This window comes from Canis lupus, chromosome 8 (assembly GCF_048164855.1).
Source record: "Canis lupus baileyi chromosome 8, mCanLup2.hap1, whole genome shotgun sequence".
Taxonomy (NCBI): Eukaryota; Metazoa; Chordata; class Mammalia; order Carnivora; family Canidae; genus Canis; species Canis lupus.
The window spans coordinates 56,712,226-56,734,133 of record NC_132845.1 but is presented as its reverse complement, the minus strand read 5'-3'; positions in this window follow the sequence as shown (position 1 = coordinate 56,734,133).

Here is a 21,908-nt window from a genome sequence, read left to right as displayed (position 1 = left end):
GCCATTTACTGAATAGTCTTTTCTCCCACCACTTGGATATGCTACCTTTGTAACATACTAAATCCTCATCTATTCTTGGATCTGTATTTTCACACTTTATTCCACACCATTGAACTATTGGTCTACCCCCCTGTCTATATTCTGCTGCTATAAATTTTGTTGTTTTATAATGTATTTTAATATATAATGAGCAGGTTATTTCTCATTACTCTTCTTCTAGAGAATGTCCCTGGTAATTGCTGCAAGTTTCAAGGGAAAAAAATGCTATTGAAATTTTGATTGAAATTGCATTGAATTTATAGATTTATTTAGTGAAAATTGACATCTCTACAATTTTGAGTCTTCCTATTCAAGTGCAAGGTTTGACACTCCATTGATTCAAATCTTCTTTTATGGCCCTCAATAGAGGTTTATAGTTTTATTCATATAGAGCCTTCACATTGCTTGTTAAGTTTATCCCTAGATATTTATGGCTATTGTCTCACAAGAATATGGAATTCGGTATTTCCAAAACTGAACTTTTAATCTACCTCCTCAAATCTGTTCCTTTGCCAGATCCTCCCCAGTGCAATTAGGACACCTGCACAATTTCCAGGAATCTGAGTCATTCCTGAATTCTCCTTCAACCCCCATCTAAGTCATGACCAAATCGAACTACACTTTCTCTAAAATATATCTCAACCCTTTTATCTCTCTCATCTACACTAGTTGTCTACAAGGAGACAACTCTCCTTGTCCAAGCCAAGCCACCATCTTAACTTACTGTAATAACTTGATAACTACTCTATGTCCTCTTTTCTTCTTCTGTTCTTTACACAGCAGCATCTTTTTTTAAGGATTTATTTATTTTGGAGAGAGAGGGAGAGCAAGCCTGGGGGGCAGGAGCAAAGGGAGAGGAAGAAGGAGTCTCAAGCAGATCCTGTGCTGAGTGTGGAGTCCAACATGTGACCCGATCTCACAACCCTGAGATCACGATGTGAGCCAATACCAAGAGTCAGGTGTTTAACCAACTGAGCTACCCAGCTGTCAAGGGGCATCTTTTTTAAAAGGCAAATTGACCAAATCACTCTCCTGCTTTAAAGCCTCCAATGGCTCTGCATTGCACTTAGATGAAATCCAACACCTTTAGTAAGGCCAACAAAGCCCTAAATGATCTGGCCCCTATCTATCAGTCACTTCGACCCTATATCCCACCACTATCCTTCTTGTTCATGACACCTGAGCCTCAGTGGACTTATCTCAGTTCTTCAAGTTATTGACTATGGTTAATTAGATCACTGTTTTTCTATTTCTTTACTTTCTCTACATAATAGAATTATAAATCTTAGTCTCATTGATTTGGACTTGGCCATGTGATTTGCTTTGGCCAACAGAATGTAAGTATATAGTGCAAACAGAGCCTTTAAATGGGCAGACATGGTTTGGCTCTTGGGATTTCTGCCATCTGGCAGGAGAGCACTCTGATTAGCTGCTGGTCCCAGACCAATAGACAAATGGAAGAGACCTGAGCCCACCCCATATACCAAGCTAGCACTCACCAACAATGAACACTCTTGAGCAGAACAATAGATATTTATTGCTTTAGGCCACTAAGATTTGGGCCAGCATTCATTACAGCAATAACTCACTAATGCACTAGTTCTTTTCTACCTCAGGGACTTTGTTGAATGTATACCTACTTCTCTAGACTGTGAATTTTAGAAGTGTTAAATCTATGTCTAATCTGTGTACCTCTGTATGGCTAAAGCCTAGCATAATATTAGTTATGTGGTAGTGTCTAAATAAGTATTCATGAGGTAAGTTACTGGTATGGTAAATACTACCTTTGATTTTATTAAACTTTGTAATGCTGTTTAGGTATATTATTGTTTTTATCTATTCTGTTATTAGTTATTTCACTAAGCTCTTATTGCTCCTAATTATTTTCCAGTTGATTCTTTTGGGTTGTCTGTAACTAAAAGCATATTGTCTGTGGTAGTAGCCTGTTAAACTGTGGTCCTGACAAACCATGCCTCTTGCTATTCACACCCTTGTGTAGCCCCTTGCCCTTGATTCTGCACTGGGCCTGTGACTTCCTTTTAATCAACAGAAGCCTAGAAGGTTCTATTTTTGTGCCTCTGTCAGTCTGCATATACCCTGTTAGAAGTCTGGTTCACCTGATGGAGGGACCACATGGAAAGGCCATATAAAGAGAGAGGAGAGAGAAACACTCTGATTGGCAGAATCATAACCAAACAAAAATGGTTGTTGTCTTAAGCCACAGAGCCTTGGGGTAGTTTGTCAGGTTGTTACATATCAATAAATAACTGAAACATCTGCAAATTACAACTTTGAGCGAAAAAAAAATAAGAGAGAGAAAGACAAACCAGGAAACAGATTCTTAGTGACAGAGAACAAAGTGATGGTTATCAGAGGGGAGGTGTTAGGGTGATGGGTGAAATAGGTGATGGGGATTAAGGAGTACGCTTGTTGTGATGAGCACTGGGTGTTGTATCAAGGTGTTGAATCACTAAATTGTATATCCAAAATGAACATAACACCGTATGTTAACTAACTAGAATTTAAATAAAAACTTTTAAAAATAAAATAAAATAGATTTGAATTTAAAAACAATAACTTTTGTCCCCAATTGAAACTGTTATGTTACTTTATACTCCTGTCTAAATGTGTTGGCTGGGGGCCCCTGGGTGGCTCAGGCAGATAAGCATCTGATTCTTGATTTCAGCTCCAGTCAAGATCTTGGGGTTATGGGATTGAGCCCCACATCGGGGAGCCTGCTTGAGATTCCCTTTCTTCCTCTCCCACTGTCCCTCCCGGCCTTGGACACCTCCTCCTCAAATGAATAAATAAATCTTTTAAAAATAAGTAAGCAAATGTGTTGGCTGATTCTTTGATTCCATTTTGTGATCCATCTGAAAAACAATCTTAATTTGCTGAGGAAAGTAAAATTTAGAGGAAAGGTATCAAAATATTCATATTGGTTATTTCCTGAGCATGGCATTATGGGAGGAAAGACTTCCAATTTCCATTGTATTTTTTGTTACTTTAAACTTCTATACATAATGTTCACTGCTTATATACTAAAAATATATTAATAATAGTGATTGTAGGTGTCATTTTATGCCTCACTTTCATGTTTTACTGCAAAGTAAAATGGCTTTTCTTACTATCTGTATAAATGTGTATGGATTTTACATATTTTGCCATGTTAGGTACATGTCCATTTTTGTAATGTAACCAAATATTTAAAATCGGCATTGGACTTTGAAATTTATTAAATATGTTTTTGCATTTTTCTAAATTAAATGGTTTTCCCCCTTGATTTATTAACATGGTAATTTATGTAACCTAATATTGAATCATTCTTGCATAACTGATTCTTTTGGTAAAAGAACATTCCTCTTAATCCTGTAGAGGGTCTGCTACAGGAGGATTTCATGAGGAAGGGTTAGGGGCTGAGAAAGAAGTAAATCAGTTTCCCTAGTCCCTTCCAGATGACCCAACAGATAAGGAGTCTTTGTGCCCAAAATGCAGCCACTTTCTCCATTCTTTAAACTCAATCGTCCTGCATATTCTCACACTAGATCCCCTGTGATCCTAAACTACTTTGAGCCACACTGATTTTCAGTTGTGCCAAAATAATCACACTAATCAATCTAGATAACCAAATAATTGAGGCAAACAGCATGAAAGAGAGGTAGGAGGCTGAATAAAGGAGGAACCAACACCAAGTGAAGTAAAGTTAACACAAGAACCAGAAGAGAACTCTGAAGTAAGTATATAGGTAATGTACTAAGAGATATTTAAAAGTTGGTATCACATTCTTAAGTCAAAATTAGGCTGCCAACAATAAAAATAAGCAGAATTCTTGGAAATTTAAATAATGGTTTGCTAAAATTAAAAACCTGGCATAAAAGCTGAATAGCAGGACAAATACATATGAAGACCAATTTAGGATCTGGAAAATTAAAATAGTTTATCCTCCAGAAAGCAGTGCTAAAGTAAAAGTAAGGATTTTTCTATACCTGACACTGTCTCCCTCCATCCAATGCAGCTCTGGAAAATCTGGAAGCAATCTGATGAGTGGGATGAGAGGAGAAGCCTGAACCAGGAAAAAGAGAAGTAGATCCCCACCTTCTCCTTCCCCAATGTGGACTACCAGCCCAAGCATACCCTAGAAGCAGGAAGACAGAGGCTTTTGTTTTCCTTGTAAAAATCTTTAACCTGAGTTTGAAGTATTACATGGGCTATATTTGCTAAAATAAGACTTTTCTATGGCTTGAGATGAGTGGAGACGTGATTAACAATGACCTGGAAAGTCATGGGGCTTCCCTGGGATTTCTCTCAAGGCTATGGAATGGATTTGAACAGACAGTGGAAAACAAAAATAAAATCACTGAGTGATTATCCCTACAGTCCTGCTGGTTCCACTGAATGCCTCCATGTGGTCCTCAAGCTATAGAGTACATCAGACACTCTGTGGAGCTTGTTAAAAATGGAACTGGAGGCCCCAAACCTCAGAGAGTTGGCCCCTCCCTCCGGGTGGGGGTCCCAGCAATCAGCATTTTAAACAAGGTCCTCCCCCAAATGATTCTGATTAAGTTAACCGGCTTGCCACACATTAAGTAATACTCTTCAAACCCACTGCTCAACGGACGATCACTTTCCTCTGTGCCTTAATGTAAGCTTTTCATTTCTCTTAAAAGTCTCTATTTTCCCTTCAACAGCCTCAAGTGCCATTTCTTTGCAAAGCCCTCTTGGATTCCTTTCTGAACTCCCATTTTCTTCCCTTCCTTGGGGCACTTGTAGCCTCCTCCAAATTTTAGCATTACAGTTAAAAGCACAGGCTTTGGAGTAAAACAGACTGGGGGTTCAGGTCCCAGCTTGGCCACTTATTAGCGGTTTGACCTTCACCAAATTGCTTAACCTCCCTAAGCTTCATTTTGCTCACCTGTAAAATGAGAATAGTACAGGTAGAATTATATAATATCTGGAATTTCCTTTTCTTCTAATCTATATAGGGGTAGTGAGGGAGGATATGAATAAATCAAAACAATTATTAGCCATAGGTTGCTAATGGTCGAAGTTGGTGACAGGTGCCTAGGGGTTCATTATATTATTGTGTCTTTTTGTGCATGCTTGAAATATCCATCATAAAAAGAAAAATTAATTTAAAAACATGAATGCCCCACCAGGAAAACACCATCTAATGAAAAGGAACTGTTGGGGATCCCTGGGTGGCTCAGCGGTTTAGCGCCTGCCTTTGGCCCAGGGCATGATCCTGGAGTCCCAGGATCAAGCCCCACATCAGGCTCCCTGAATGGGGCCTGCTTCTCCCTCTGCCGGTGTCTCTGCCTCTCTCTCTCTCTGTGTCTCTCATGAATAAATAAAATCTTAAAAAAAAAAAAAAAGAAAGAAAGAAAAGGAACTGTTGATAACCCACGAGAAAGACATAAATAGGCAAATGATTTTAAATGTTTGGTCTTTCTAATAGTTTTTCATGTAAATGCTATAAAGACGGTATCTCTTAAGTGATGACCAAATGATATTAAATAGTGGATATTAAGTACCTATCACAGTATCTACTGCCTAATTCTCAATAGCTTATTTTCATTTCTTCTTTATATTAAGGCAATTTCTGTATATGTCTTCCCTCCTCTCCCTGTGCTACATTGTGAACGACTCAGAGAAGAAACTGTTCCAGTCTTGAAAGTGCCCACAGTGCCTTGTACATGTACTTGGCCCAAACTAGGTACTCAGTAAATATTTGTAGAACAGGTCTTATTTATTTAACAAACATTTGCACGGCACATCCTGTGTGATTGGCACTATTCTAAGCACTTTACAAATATAAATCTGTTTAATCAAAGACTAGCCCAATGAGGCCCTCTGTCTTAAAGATGAAAAGCCAGAAAAAGCAAGATGAGTAGCATGTCCAGGATAACACAAAAGGAAGTGGCAGGGTTAAGATCTGAACTTGGGCATGCACTAGTCCCCAGGCCTGATAATTGCTGTGCTGTTCCTTATGAATTGCTGTGCTGTTCCTTATGACCCCCACCCCCACCTCCTGCTGAGGGAGCTGAAACCAGCCCACCTTGTGAATAAGAGCAGTGATTTGTCTTCAACTGAGTGCAGCCTCTGGCAAGGAGTTTCTATCCAAGAACCCCTGAAATGGCAAGTGCCAAAGCACAGCAAGGTAGGAGGATGTAGAATCCCAAGAGATGGAAAGAGAACATTACATACAACAAATCCAAAGAACCCAGAGGTAAGAACTGAGGTCAGGGTTGCAGAACAGGTTAAGAGTTGAAGCCAGAGAGAAGGAAGGGAAAAGAAAGCAAATGCTAGGGTAAAGAAATCAGGAAAGAAGAAGAGGAAGGAGAAAGTGGGGGAGGGGAAGAAGGCTGGGGAGGAGGAGGAAAAGAACAAGAACAGGAGGTAGGGAGGAAAGTCAGCAAGCATGTGACCATTTTTTTTTTCAACACAGGGCCTGAACCCAGGATTCCAAGATCAAGACCTTGAGCTAAGATCAAGAGTTGAACACTCAACCGATTGAGCCACCCTGGCCCCCTAAGGGTGTGACCATACACATCCAACCATACACACACCCACAGAGTGTAGAGCATATACAACCAACTCATATAACCATGGGGGCCACTGCATACAACTTCTCCCCAGATCCACCTCCAGTGGCTTCACACTGGTGGCCTGAACTCAGTCACAGAGAGAGTATTTACACCAGGGAAATCGGCAAATGTTATAAAATCAGAGCTTTTAAATTCTTTTAGCAAGCTGTCAAATATTTTCCAGCGTACCATTGGTTTAATTGGTTTTATCCCAGGTGATCATCTAGTCTTAACCATCAAAATTTTGAGTTGTTTGTTTTTTTGTTTTTGTTTTTTGTTTTTTGTTTTTTTTTTTTTGGTCAGCAGGTTCATTGTGCTTTGGTAGAACACGTTTGCTCACATGGCCAGGAGAAGAGAGCAATGAATGAATGCATGCATGAATGAATTTTCCTGAAGGGATTCCTGATAGGAACTCCTAAAGGAGAGGCATTATAAGCAATTTTGGTAATTGCAGCTTTTCAGGTGGCAAACGAAAGAGGCATCCCCTACAGACTGCAGTCAAGAACTCAAGCATCATTATTCAATCATAGACATCGCTCTGTGAAGCACAGTAAATAGACATTTCCAGGGGATTTGGCAACAAGCCAAGTTTTTGCAACATCCTTCCCCTTTCATCAAAGAGAGTAGGTGAGTTCATGATGTGCATTACTCCACCAAAATAACCTCATGAACAAACATGGATGGAACTGCCCCAGCAGATGAAGGCTGTCCTGTTGCTCCAGGATCAAATACACAAACAGCAAACTGGCACATCTCAGACCTCGACTGTCTCCAACAGAACCATCTCAGCTGGATAAATCAAGGCATGTATTACTAATTTTTAATATCTTTAACAGGAAGTTTTAGTTTGGTACAAAGGTGCTATGCTAAGGTGGGATTACAAATTAGCTAAAATGGGAATACAAGTTATCTATGAGACCTAACAACATACTTTCTGAATCTTAACCTGTTGTATAACCATGTTGTCAGGCCAGGAATGTTGAAAAAATGTAAACTGAAGAAGGATATGCTTTAAAAAAAAAAAAAAGCCAAGCAACCTGCATTGATTCTTCAGCTCATTTTGAATTCTCTAGGTCTATATTTGGAGAAGTCAATGTATAACCTAGCTAAATATTTTTAATAGATACTTTAGAAAGCTTGAGAAAATGTGATTGTGTCCTTTAAGAAAATCTGTTATCAGAGTAGCAAGGTAATAAAACAGCTGGAGCTAGAACCTGTTTTCACTACAGGTCCTGGCACCTAACAGGTGGTTGGTAAACAGCTTGGTGTTGAGTAGAGGCAGCGGAGTTGTAGGACGAAAGGCATGGAGGGGCACCTGGATGGCTCAGTCAGTTAAGCATCTGCCTTCAGCTCAGGTTATGATCTCAGGAGTCCTGGGATGGAGCCCCACATCAGGTTCCCTGTTCAGTGGGGAGTCCCCTCTCCTTTTGCCCCTCCCTCATTGATTCTCTCTCCCTCCCCCCTCTCAAATAAGTAAATAAAATATTTTTTAAAAGGAAGAAGAAAGGCATGAAGCTTATAGGAAATGCTTCTCCTTTTCCAGCTTATGTCAAGCTGCTGAAAAAGAAAAGTTGATTAGTGAGGAATCAGAGGTCCTCCTTCTTGGAAAGAAGTCTCAGAGAAAGTAAAGCAAGCAGAATGCCAGAGGCAATAAACAGTAATTAGAAAATTAGGAAGCTGGGGATCCCTGGGTGATTCAGCAGTTTAGTGCCTGCCTTCAGCCCAGGGTGTGGTCCTGAGGTCCTGGGATCAAGTCCCACATTGGGCTCCCTGCATGGAGCCTGCTTCTCCCTCTGCCTGTGTCTCTGCCTCTCTCTCTCTCTCTCTCTCTCAAACTCTCTCTCTCTGTGTCTCTCATGAATAAATAAATAAAATCTAAAAAAAAAAAAAAAAAAAGAAAATTAGGAAGCAAGAGAATCCCTTATCACCAACGAATGAAAACAGGGCATCAGAGTTTTCTCAGGAAATAAGAAGACTTATTACAGAAGTCTTCTGTAAGTGTTTATGACTTCACAGATGATCTGAAGTTCAAACCACAGGAGCTAAGCACAATCTCGTAGGCTTTCAGATTTTGAAACTTATCCTTCTTTTGAGTCCTAACAGTATAATAAGGATTAAATTAAATTTTATTAAGAACAGCTAAACTGTATAAAGAAAAATGCTAAACCATATCAAGTTGTTCCTATTATTTAAATTTTTGCTTTAAAAAATAATTTAAGTGTTAATATTCATGATCAGGTAATTATTATTAATTCTACTTAGAATTTTTCTAGTATAATTGACCAGGTAGGGTTTGAGGTAGAGACCTAAGAGCCTCGACCTTTTCTGAGAACTGCCTTTTCCCTTCTGGACATCAGCTCAAGTGACTTTCCTATGTGGCCCTGGTTCACAGCATGGTTGACTAGGTCAGTATAGACAGAGGCTCAGGCTGAGACAAATCTCTTTCTCTCTCTGGGGAATGTGAAGCTGGGATGCTAGGGATAGAGGCTAGGAACTATGGGAAGCTGTTTGAATGCTGGACATGTAACTTGGGAGTTCCTGGTCATCCAAGGACTGTAAAAGCAGACGACCCAGTCTCTTGAAAAAGTATGAAGCATATATACTGACCAAAAAATAGAAGTGGGAATATGTGAGAGGTGCTATGCGGACCCTCAGTAGATAGTGGTTTCTTTCCATTAAAGTGATAGTTCCCTCCACCTAGAATATGTGGATGTCTGGCTCCTAGACTGACTTGATTCTTACTTAAGACCTCCAAGCTCTAAAAACAAAGATCTTTTAAAAAAAAATACCTGGAGTACTTCATGCTCATCCAGTATCCATTTCAAAAGATGGAGCAAGACTGGCTGGTGGCACTGGGTCTGCTGACTGTCTTGCTGTGACATAGGAGAACTGGAGCAAATAACATGAAGGGACACAAACTGGGGAGTGGAGGATCTTTATAAGCCTTATCAAATGTAATATTTACCAATAATCCTATTCCCATTCTACAGTAAGCACTCAAAAAGTATTAGTTATTAAGAGTAATGTCTGCTTATCAGCCTCCCCCTGGCATACATGGCATTCCTCACTTCAAATCAGATTCATACCTTTACTCATTTCTTTTCTCACTCCAAAAACACTTATAATAACAGTGCTATGAGTATGTAGAGATCCCCCTTTGGGTAAGGGAAGGCCCAGATAAAGAGGTGACTCAGAGAAATGAAGAAATGAGGAGGGGTGTTGTCAGCAGAGAGAACAATGTAGATAACAGCCAGAATGGAGGAGGAGTTATGACACTTTCTAGGGAACAAGTAGTTCATTTTTAAGACATAAATTCAGGGCATATTTCTCTTAGGATCAGAACAATCCAGTGGTTTTTCCATTTCCCTCAGGATAACAAAGTAGTTACAATGAATGGTTTACAAGACTCTATGTGATCTGCCTCAACTCACTCCCCCTCCCTCTCCCCCTCTGTTCCAGCCATACTAGCTTTCTTATGGATCCTTGCTATCACCCCAAGGCCCTTTCACTTACTGTCTCCTCCTCTAGATATCCACATGGCTTGCTCCCTCACCTCCTTCAAGTCTAGGTTCAAATATCACCTCTTCAGTGAGGTATTCCTTGAAGGCCCTCCCCTGTCACTCTCTACTTCTGTCTTGCTTTCTCTCCACTGTAGTTACTGCCTCTGATACACACCACCTCCAATTAGAATGAAGCTCTATGAGGTCAAGGATTTTGTTTCTGTTCACTGCTATATTCTTAGTGTCAAGAAAGGACAGTGCTGGGCACTTTAAAAGTGTTTAAAAGTGAATAAATGGATGTGGTTGCTCCCAAAATGGCTAAAACAAAAGGGAAGTTGTCAAGAACCAGATCACATGGAGTCCTGTGTGCTAAGATAAGGATACCGAACCCAAGCCTAAATCCTTCACGAATGATGTCAGCATGGTGTGGTCTGACCAGATTCATATTTAAGAATAATCTCTGGCTGAAATGAAGAATTGAGATTCAGGGGGCCTAGAATGAGAAGCAAGACCACTTCAGAGACTAAAGCTGTGACCTCTGTGAGAATTTATGAAGGTCTACTGAAGACTGTGACTGGGGGGAATGGAGCAAAAGGAATAGAGTAATGAGCATCCAAACTAAAAACCTGTAGGACACAATGAGTGACTGGTTGACAATAGCAAATAATTAAGAGGGGATATATGTCTTGAATGACTCCTTGGCTTCTGTCCTGAACTGGACCAACAGCTGTACTATCAAGTTAGGGAAGATGAGTGACAGTTTGAGGAGAAAGCAGTGAGTTCAGTTTTGTAAATATTGAATTTTACAAACTGATAAAGATGTCCACAAGTGTCAAGACACAGAGGTTTGATGTTCAGTAAAGATCTGGGCTAGACCAAAGAGTCTCATCACATAAATGGTAGTTGCAGGAGACCCAGCTGAAATTGTAGGTCATGGAATTTTAATGGAAGGCTTGCTGCAGCATCCTGTAGTTGGGGGTAAGAGATAGTAGGGAGTACTCACATTGATAGGCATGTAGGTGGGAAACAGATTTTACTCTCTTGCCACGTAGCAGTTTGAATAAGCCATCCCAATATAATCCCATGTGGTGGCTGATCCTGTACAATAATTAGGGATAGCACTATTGTTCACCTACACTAGGGGTGAATTTAGTCTTGTGGGCTAGCCTAGGAACCTAATCACCTCCTATTGTTTCCCTGGGAAAATGTATATCCCATTCACAAACCAAAGACTGCTGATATTATAAGGTAAGAAACCTCCATATCATTCCAGCTGTGTATCATGAATTATTCCACCTAAAAAACAACTGTTCCAGAAAATGGAAGTAAAGTTATGTTGCTGGCTCCTAAATAAGTTGTCGGTGCTGAGGAGCATAGGTCACCTGTCATACTTCAAGCTCTGAGATAGAAGGAATCCTTGAAGGGAAGAGTAAGGGGAAAAGAGAAATCCCAAGACAACATAACAGGAGTTTGGGGAAACGAACATCTGAGAATGCACTATAAAACTTGGCAAATATATTACACACCATCCATGGAATTCAGAGTGAAGGAATTTCAATAAAATAACTGGCTGCTCTAGTCAGGATTCTTTGGGCTGTAGTTAACAGAAACTCAAGGTGACTTAGGTAAAAATAATACTACTAATAATAAAATTAATTAATCAAGTCTTAAAAATTTGAAGGAGGGAGCGCTATTGGCTCAAATGTCTGTAAGGTCAAGGGGTAGTGACTACAGCTTTAGACACAACTGGGTTCAGGGGCTCAGGTGATAACTACCCGATTCAGTTTCATTTCTTCCCATCTCTTGACTATGCTTTTCCATACGTTGGCTGCTTTATCAAGCAAGTTGACCTTCATCTAAGGAAGATGGCTGATACCAGTTTTAGGTTTAGCTTTTATCCTCCCAACAATAGTAATGGAAAGAGGATGCTCTTTTCCAATTACTCCAACAAAGGGAGTGATCACAACTGATTGGATGAGCTTGGGTCATGTGTCACCCCTAAACACGACAGCCAAAAGTGAATGGAACCCCCATTACCCACAGCTGGGTCACAGGCTACCTGGAACACAATCAGACTTAGTGTAGGAGAACAGAGTGATTCCCCAGAGAAAATAATAAATTCTGTCACCAGAAGGAGAAATATATGCTGGCAGCAAGAACAGCAAATGTCTCAGGGGAACCTGGTTGGGAAAAACCTTCCTTAGGGGCTTCTTTTCTTCAGAAGTCTCCTTCAGGGCTGATACAAAGATGTTTACAGCTCTAGTGAACTGGGGGAGATGGAAAAGATTGTGCATAAAGTGTGGTGAGGATGAATGTTGACTGAGGCATATCTCACACCTGTGAATGCATCAGCAGAGACTTCTCTGCTCCACCCATCTTCTTCTGCTACCTTCTTATGCGACAAGCTGATTTTAATAACCAGTCTTCTTCAGTGTCCAGGGTCATTTGATCTCTGATACTATTTGGCAGAATGATTGAGAAGGAGAAAAAAGAAAATTAAGTTCAGCAATTCTTGAGATTGAGGTGAGGATGAAACAGAGTACTTCTGAAGCTTGTGGATGTGCTTTGACATAGACTACCCCCTTCCCCTGCCCCTCACTGCAGTTTCATAATGGGTGTGGCCTTAGAGTATGACCTTTAGGTTACAATTCTAAGAAGAGAGAAATTACTATACTACACGCAGAGAGGTTGAATGAGAGGACTTGCCATATCCCCTCTTATATGTATCAGGGAGAGGGGCATGGGTTGGGGGAAAAAGGGCCTGGGATGGACCCAGCTAAGATACCAGTCAAGCAACCAGTATCAGCAGTTGGTTGAATAAAGCAGGAGGTGGAGCAGCAGTCCCCACTCTGGAGCTGCAGAGGTCAGAGGCAGGTAGAACATAAGAGAGGGACAGAGTCCTAACTAGTGACTAGAATACCAAGAGAAGGCAAATTGGAAGTATAAATCTGCTGCATGCGGCAACAGAGGCCCCAGGGTCCAGAACCCAGTTGTTTTAACAGCAATGCTAAGGCTAGGCGGGGAAAGTGAGAGCCAATTTCTGGAGGTAATTCAGGCTCAAAAACAACAGAAATTAAAGAGGGAAAAAATGCACAACAGAAGCCAAGTAGGTACATAGTTGGTCCAAATTGATTCATTTAGGTAATACATGGGACTCTGGAGTAGGTCCAAGGTCATGAAGCTTGGATGTTGCTCTATATATCTTAAAGAAGTAACCTTCTAAGTTCAATATCTGATACCAACCAATAATATGTTAAAAAACCTTAAGTCCTACTCTTCTGGGGCCACCTTTAGCCTGGTGTTGAAACAGTGTTTTTCAATGAATTCTCTATTAAACTTGTTTCTTGACTTATGACCTGTCAACAAAGTGGGCTGTTGCTCCTAAAATATGGATCCAGCTTTTCTAAGGCCCACATCTTGGCTGGGCACTCCTTTGGGAAAGGTTCCTCTCTTGATGGATATTTTTCTGCTGAAATAGATCATCAGGTCTTTCAGTCTGTGTTCTTGTCATGCCTGAAGCATTTATACCTTGGTTAGGCCTTTCATTATAATCAGCTGCCCTTAGTTTGCTATTCCCTGCAAGGGCTCTGCCTAAATCACCTACGCATTAGAACAATTGCCCTTTTAGCTGTGGATCAAGTTATCTTTGGGGTGCCCTATGTAAATGAGAACACTTCAAAATGCTAATATATAATGAGCCAAAAGTTGACTGGCAGAGTAATAATACTACTATTATGAGTGGACTGTTGAGAAGGCCAAATAAGATCAAGAAAGAACATGGCTGGGAAAAAGAAGTGAGCTGACCAGAAGCAGGGACAGAAAATGAACAAAGAAACACAGGCAGGTAATGACTGACAATGGAGTTGGAGGTGATGTTAGGCTGGAAGTGAAAGGGAAAAAGACTAATTTTTTGGTAACTGTCATGACAGCTGCATAACAGAAAACAGTGTAAGACTTGGAAGTCTCTAGAGGAAAAAAAAAGTGAATCTTAATAGAGTAACTGATAGGATTAAGCCCTTGAAAAATGGTGTGTATGAGAAAGGCAAGTAGTACAGACACAAAGGGGAAAAACAGGGGCATCTGGGTGGCTAAGTCGGTTAAGCATCTGACTCTTGGTTTCAACTCAGGTCATGATCTCAAGGTCATGATCTTAGGGTTGTGAGATGGAGCCCAGAGTCAGGCCCCCCACCCTCACCCCTGTCAGGCTCAGCAGGAGTCTGCTTAAGATTCTTTCCCTCTCCCCCTGCCCCTCCCCCCACTCACACTCACTCCTTCTCACCCTAAAATAAACAAATCTTAAAAGAAAATTTAAAATAACGACAATAAAATTTTTCAAGAAAAGAAATCTAATGAGATTTTGGCTGTTTGGTGAACAATACTGGCTATAGTGATATAAATAGTGATACCATGACATAAGAAGGATGGGAGATAGGTAGTAGAAGTGAGCTAAATCCTCAACCATTTTTCAGGATGTAATTAGATAATATCTAAAGGGTGTTACATCGAGGAATAGGTAAAGGAGCTTATTATTTAGAAAATAGCTCAAAAAGTCAAAAATGGTCGCCTCCAGAGAACAGGAAAGGAGGTGGAGCAGGAGACTGCTGCTTCTCCTCACAAGCCCTTTGGTGCTATTTAATTATTTTTAGTTAGCATGAGACTTAGTGTCAGAAGAAGTTTTACTTAGTATCTGCCCTGTGCTAGGAATTTTATACATATTAAAACCTCACTCAAAACATCACAACAAGAACAAATATTTCTCTGGTGCTTACTGTGTGCCAGGTATTAAGTACTTTACATTTGTTGACCTACTCAATCTTTGCAACAACTTTATAAGTGGTTAATCTTATTTTCCTCCTTTAACAGAGGAGGAAATTGATGCACAGAGGGCAAGAAACTTGCCTGAGATCACACAGCTAGGATGGTGGTGCTGGGATCTGTGCCCAGGTAGCCCAGCTCCTAACCTTGACATCCTATGTGCCCTCTAACAAAGCCAAGGCACAGATATCTCAACTTGGGAGATGAGGGAATGTGGGAAAGACAAAGCCACTCTTCTAAGATCACACAGACAATATGTCGTGGGACCTGGTTTGATTACAAGTTGGACTCTCTGTGGCATCATGCAAACCTGCGTTTAAACAAATGAGCTATTCAAGAACATGGCTATTGTTCCCCACTGCTATTTAGCATAGTGCTGGAAGTTCTAGCCAGTACAATAAGTTAAGAAAATTTAAAATAGACTAATCAAACAAGAAATAAAATGGTCTATGTGTGCAGATGACATGATGCTCTATATAGAAAATTTCAAGGAATACACACACATGCACACATATGTGCACACACACACAAAACCCAAAAACCCATTTAGAGCTAATACATGAGTTCAGTAAGGTCATAGCATATAAGACAAACATACAAAAATCATTTATATTTCTAGGTACTCACAATGAACACATGGAAGCCAAATTTCAAAATATAATACCATTTACAATTGCTCAAAAAAATGAAATATGTAGAACTCTAAATCTAAAAATAGTATGTTCAGGAATTATATCCTGAAAACTATGAAGTCAAAGACCTAAAAAAGCAGAGAGACATACCATGTACATGAATTAGAAGACTATAATATAAAAATGTCAGTTCTCCCCCAAAGTGATACATAAGTTTGACATAATTCCTGTTTGGTCTTTTGTGTTGTCTGTTTTACTAAATCTGGCAATTGTGGTAACAACCATGGTGTCTGCCCTCATGGAGTTTATAATCTAGTTGAAGGAGAAAACAAAAAGTCTTTAAGCAACAAAATAATAAATAAAGGAACAATGGTTCTATAATAAAGAATATAGGAGACAGATTCTAGACAAGGATAGACAGAGAATGCCTCTCTGGCATGGTGACATGCAGAGACATGAGGTGTAAGGAGTCTAGAAAGACTCAAGTAAGGATGATCAAGGAAAAGAACATACAGAGCAAGGGCTCAGATGTGGGGGATGAGTTTGGAGTGTTCCAAGAATTAGAAGGAGGGAAGGGCAGCTGGAGCAAAGTGAGCAAGACAGAAGTCTGGAGAGAAAAGTAGGAGCCAAATCCCACAGGATCCTGAGGAGACCCAATAAGGTATCTCACACTTGCGAAACAATTGAGGGGAAATAAAATGATCTGATTCACCTTTTGAAAGAAGGAGAGAACGCTTTGCTTGAGCATCTGCCTTCAGCTCAGATCATGATCCCAGCATCCTGCATTTGAGTCCTGCATCAGACTCTCTGCTCAGCAGAAGCCTGCTTCTCCCTCTTCTGTTCCCCCTTCTTGTGCCCTCTCTCTCTCTCTCTCTCTCTGTCAAATAAATAAATAAAATCTTAAGAAAAAAATGTTCATGTCCAAAACCCAGGAATTTAACTGCTGGGTATAGTCTGGAGAGAAACTTCTCTTGCTTGTGTACAAGGAAACATATAGAAGGATATTTCCCATTGGTAACAGGGAAAAAAGGAACTATTTAAATGTCTATTATCAGGGAGTAGATAAATTAAAAAATGGTATAGTCATACTATAGAATACCATCCAGCAGTTAAAAATCAATAAACTAGATCAATGTATACTATCCTGAAGAGATCTCAAATACACAAAGTTGACTAAAAAAGGCAAATTTGCAAAATGATACATAAAGTATGATGTCACAGACTGAGAGACATGATTTTTAGAAGTGTGGATTCTGGGACTAGTGCAGAAAGGAGAGGGGATATAGTTGAGACTAGAGCAATCTTCAATCTTCAGTCCAAACTCAACATCTTGTTTAAACTCTCCTCACTTCTGACACCATTCTTACCACTGCCTTCCTATTTTCCCTTCCAACGCATTCCTTATCTCCCTCCCTCTCTCCTAGAATCCCCTAATCTAGGTTCAAGAGTGGGTTTCAGAGAAACTATAAATCTCCTAACATCATAAGTAAAATTTTTACATTTATGAGTATTTTTCCTGGGGAATGGGCCCATAGCTTTCATCAGATTCTCAGAGAGGTCAGCATCCCATAAGATGAAAATTCAAGAGAAAAAAATTTTCATAGAATACACATAACTCCAATATAGTTTCCTTGGTCTATCTTGCCCTGGAAGTAAGAGTCATTTCTCATCAGAAGAAAAAAATATATATAAAAGAGAAAAAATGTACAGTGATTTGTTCTGACCCTGTTTCCACTAGCCCTGTGCCCTGGGAGAAAGTGCCCCGCCTTTGGAAACATAAACATCTCTATCCTTCCTGGCATTCCAGGCCTCTCATCCATCACTCCAGTCAGGCTCTGGGCAGCAGCGACCAGCTTCCTTTTCTGCCATTCATGACCCTCTCCATCAGATGTCAGGGTCTGGCTCTGGCCAGCCTGTTGACAACTACGAAGATTTTTCTAACCCAGCTAAACAGCCTCTGTACCATTGAAGCTCTCCAGAGCTGGAGAAGCTACAAGAGAGAGGAAGGGACAACCAGTTTTGTAGAGGATGCTCCCACAGAGCACCTAAACCTGTAGGTCCAAGAGGAACTACATGGGTTCCCTAAAGCCTGGAGACCCTGGGATCTAAGTGGGCTCCTCTGTAACCCAACACTGTGGGTCCCTCTACTTCTATGTTCTAAACTCATAAATCAACAGGGGAAACCAGTGAGATAGGGACAGTTAACACACACACCTGGGGTCAACAGAGGGCCAGCCAGGCAGCTCTGTGGATCTTGGCTGGGCTTGCTCACACGTCTGGGGGTCAGCTGGCTGTCAGCTGATCAGGACTGCCTCTGCTGGGTGAATAGGCTAATTCAGCTCTGCGCCAAGGGTCTCTCACTCTGCAGTACACTAGCTTGGGCATGATCCCATGGCAATGAGAAAAGTACAAGAGCTAGCAAGCACTGAGGGGATCTGAAGTCTCTGCTTGCATCACACCTGCAAATACCCCATTGGCTGAAGCAAGTCACAGGGCTGAGTCCAGAGTGAAGGGGAGCACTGATCACCCTCCTCACAGTGGGCAGGCACTGCAGCCAGGTGAGAGCCAGTATTTAGAGGTCAGGCTCTGCCTCTTATCAGGGATGTCTTTTAAATTCTCTGAGCAAATAATACACTACTTTCTCACTTATCTGGTTAATGAATTTTTTTTCTCTTAATGTACTAATACACAGTCCACAATGGATTGGAGAAATAGGTATCTTAATACACTATTGGTGGGATATTACATTTTTAAAGGGCAACTGAATCATACTTATGGTAGATTGAAAAAATAGCCTGTAACTCTTCTCCTCCCCTTTTCTTTCTTTCTTTAAATTTTATTTATTTAGGGCAGTCCCGGTGGCCCAGCAGTTTAGCCCCACCTTCGGCCCATGGTGTGATCCTGGCGACCTGGGATCTAGTCCCGTGTTGGGCTCCCTACATGGAGCCTGCTTCTCTCTCTGCCTGTGTCTCTGCCTCTCTCTGTGTGTCTGTCATGAATAAATAAATAAAATCTTTAAAATTTTTTTTTTTAATAAAATCTTTTGGGATCCCTGGGTGGCGCAGCAGTTTGGCGCCTGCCTTTGGCCCAGGGCGCGATCCTGGAGACCCGGGATCGAATCCCACATCGAGCTCCCGGTGCATGGAGCCTGCTTCTCCCTCTGCCTGTGTCTCTGCTTCTCTCTCTCTCTCTCTCTGACTATCATAAATAAATAAAAATTTAAAAAAAAAATCTTTTAATTTTTTAAAAAAGTTAAATAATAAAATAAATAAATTTTATTTATTTATTTCACAGAAAGAGAGAGTGAGTGCACAAGCAGGGGGTACGACAGACATAAGAGGGAGAAGCAGGCTCCCCACTGAGCAGGGAGCCCGATGCAGGGCTCAATCCCAGGAACCTCTGCCAAAGGCAGAGGCTTAACCAACTGCTCCACCCAGGTGTCCCTCCTCCCCTTTTCAATGTGACTTTGCAACTCTTCCCACCAAGAATGTGGGTTAGTCATGTGACTTGCTTAGGCCAAAGGAATGACAGCAAAAGGTGATACACAGACGTTTTAATGGCACTTGTACATTGTGAATTGCCAAATCCACTGAGTTTAGAAGATACTATATGATGAACCTGAGCCAACCAGCCTGCTATTGGATGAGAGGCCATGTGAAGGAAAACCAAGGTACCTCAGTGGACCTGTGTGGACAGACACAAGCCAGGCTGAAATCAGCCTCACCTGGCCTAGAACAGAAAAACCACCCAGCAGAGCCTGGCCACATTACCAAATCCCAGAATCCCAGAATGAATGGATAAAAGATGCCAATTCATTTCATCATATTCTCCTAAGGGTGCTTTCCAGAAATGGAGTAACCACATAGCTTCAGTCAACAAATAATCTATTATGCCCCTACTCTCATGCGAATGATTGTTCTAAGCATTGACAATATACCAATGAAAAGAAAAGAATATGAAAAATGTTCCTGTCCTCATGAAGTTTGCTTTCTAGGGTTAAGATAAATTTTAATAATAACCAAGTATAATATACTGTCTGAGCAAAAGTAATAAGCACTCTGGGAAGCAATAATAATAACATATGATGCCATGTTCCAGGCACCATTTGAATGAGGGGAGGGAGGGCTGAAAGGAATGCAATATTATAGGAGAAAGCCAGAGAAGGTGACATTTGAATCAAGATCTGAAAGGTAAGGGATATCACCTTGATATCTACAGGAAGAGCCTTCTGGTTAAAGGAAACAGCAAGGGCAAAGGTGGGCTGGAGCCAGTGCAGAGGGTGGGATTTGAGGTCAGAGTTGTGAAAGGGTGGGGTGCAGGTTGTGTGGGCCTGATAGGTACTATTGGTAGTCTTATATAAAACTTCTGTACACTTCTAATTTTTTTTAACCAAGTGTGTGTGTTCTTTTCAAAAAAATAATTTTAAGGGGATCCCTGGGTGGCACAGTGGTTTAGCGCCTGCCTTTGGCCCAGCGCGTGATCCTGGAGACCCGGGATCGAATCCCATGTCAGGCTTCCGGTGCATGGAGCCTGCTTCTCCCTCTGCCTGTGACTCTGCCTCTCTCTTTCTCTCTCTCTGTGTGTGACTATCATAAATAAATAAAAATTAAAAAATAATAATAATAATTTTAAAGAAGTATATAGAGCAAAAACAAATACCAATCCTGAGCTGCACTCCCAGATTCCAATATTAGTGGATCCAACATGTATTTTATCATAATCCTTGGCCATGCATTCTTAGAACTCCTGGGAGTCTGCAAGAGAGTCCTGTCATTTTTGGGCACAGGATGCCCTCTGCTGTTAGCTTCTGGATTGACACTCACAAGTATCACCTGAAGGAGCAAGGTCACTGTCCCAGTGGAAAAAAACATAACTAGTTCATGGAGGACCTCTGTCTTTCTTGCCAGTAAGCTTGACTATGTCAGGAAGCCCTTGAAAGACAGGATAGGAGAAGACATCTCCTAATCTTTACACATTCATTTTCCATACACATATTTGACTTCTTAAAGGACTCAAAATTTACCCACTTGCTCATTGGATCCTCTGCAAACTCCCGTATGGCAAGTCATGCCAGATGCTATTAGCCCATTTTGCAGATGAGAGAATGGATGCTGGGAGGCTATGAGACACGCACTCTACCTCATTAGCCAGTGCATGCATAAAACCAGGATAAAAGTCAGGGCCTCCCAACCTCCACTCCAGTCTGGCTGAAACCCAACACAGGGTAGGTGGCTTACTCAAAGACACAAAGGTGAACCAGAGGGGCAGCTGGGTGGTTCAGTTGGTTGAGCATCTGGCTTTGATTTCGGCTCAGGTCATGATGTCAAGGTTTGAGATGGAGCTCCACATAGGGCTCCATGCTCAGTGGGGAGTGTGCTCAAGACTCTCTCTTGCTCTCCCTCTCCCCACTCACACACTGTCTCCCTTTCTCTCTCTCTCTCAAATAAATAAATAAATCTTTGGGGGGAAAAGCAAACAATGTGAAGCCACAAATCCATTATAAAAAGCTGTGAGTTGTCATTACCCCCAGCCAAGACTCCCTGTTGTGGTCCCTCCTGCCCCACTCTGAGGCTCCATCTGATTCTCTCCCTGCCCCTATTTCCACTCAGGAAGGATCCACGGAAGGTGTACTCAAGGAACCCTTGCAGTTTGGCCAAGGGTGACACAAAGGAAAGCGGGGAACAGACAAACATGAGCAATCTTTGTGGATGCCTGATGGGACAGAGGAGAGGATGTGGGCTCAGCAATGCTAAGGAACTGTGTAAGCTCCCCTGGGACATGGACACAAGTGCAAGAAAGAAAATGAGGAACTGACTGAGAGTAATTGGAATTGAGTGAGAAAAGCTGGAATTGAAAGAACTTCGTTCAAATTGACTAAGATTACAGTCCAACCTTCCCCACAGTGGGACTCAGAATAGAAATCAAGCCAGAGTATCTAACTGAAAGGAGGTGACGTGTTTGCACACTGGAGGGCTATAGCCTGAGGAATGTGTGCCCACTAAAAACAAGAGAAATAGCCCTGAAGCTGAACTCAAAAGACCTGCATTCCAATCCTGCCTTCCCCACTGAGATGGAGGTGGTTTAAGACAGATGCCTTCCCTTGCAGTTTACATTCACGATGCTTGATGCCTCGAGGGGCTCTGCTGAGGATACATGAAGCATGGAATGTAACCCTGCCTGGAAACACTAAACACTGTGAGAAGCCACCAAAGGACAAATGTGACCCCTCTCAAAGAAGGAAAAAAAAAAAGATCATATGACTGACTCTGCTCTAAAGTAGGTGGTAACTGAAGGGCTTTTTTGTTTACTAAAAGCAAACTATTTTTATTCTTCTATAC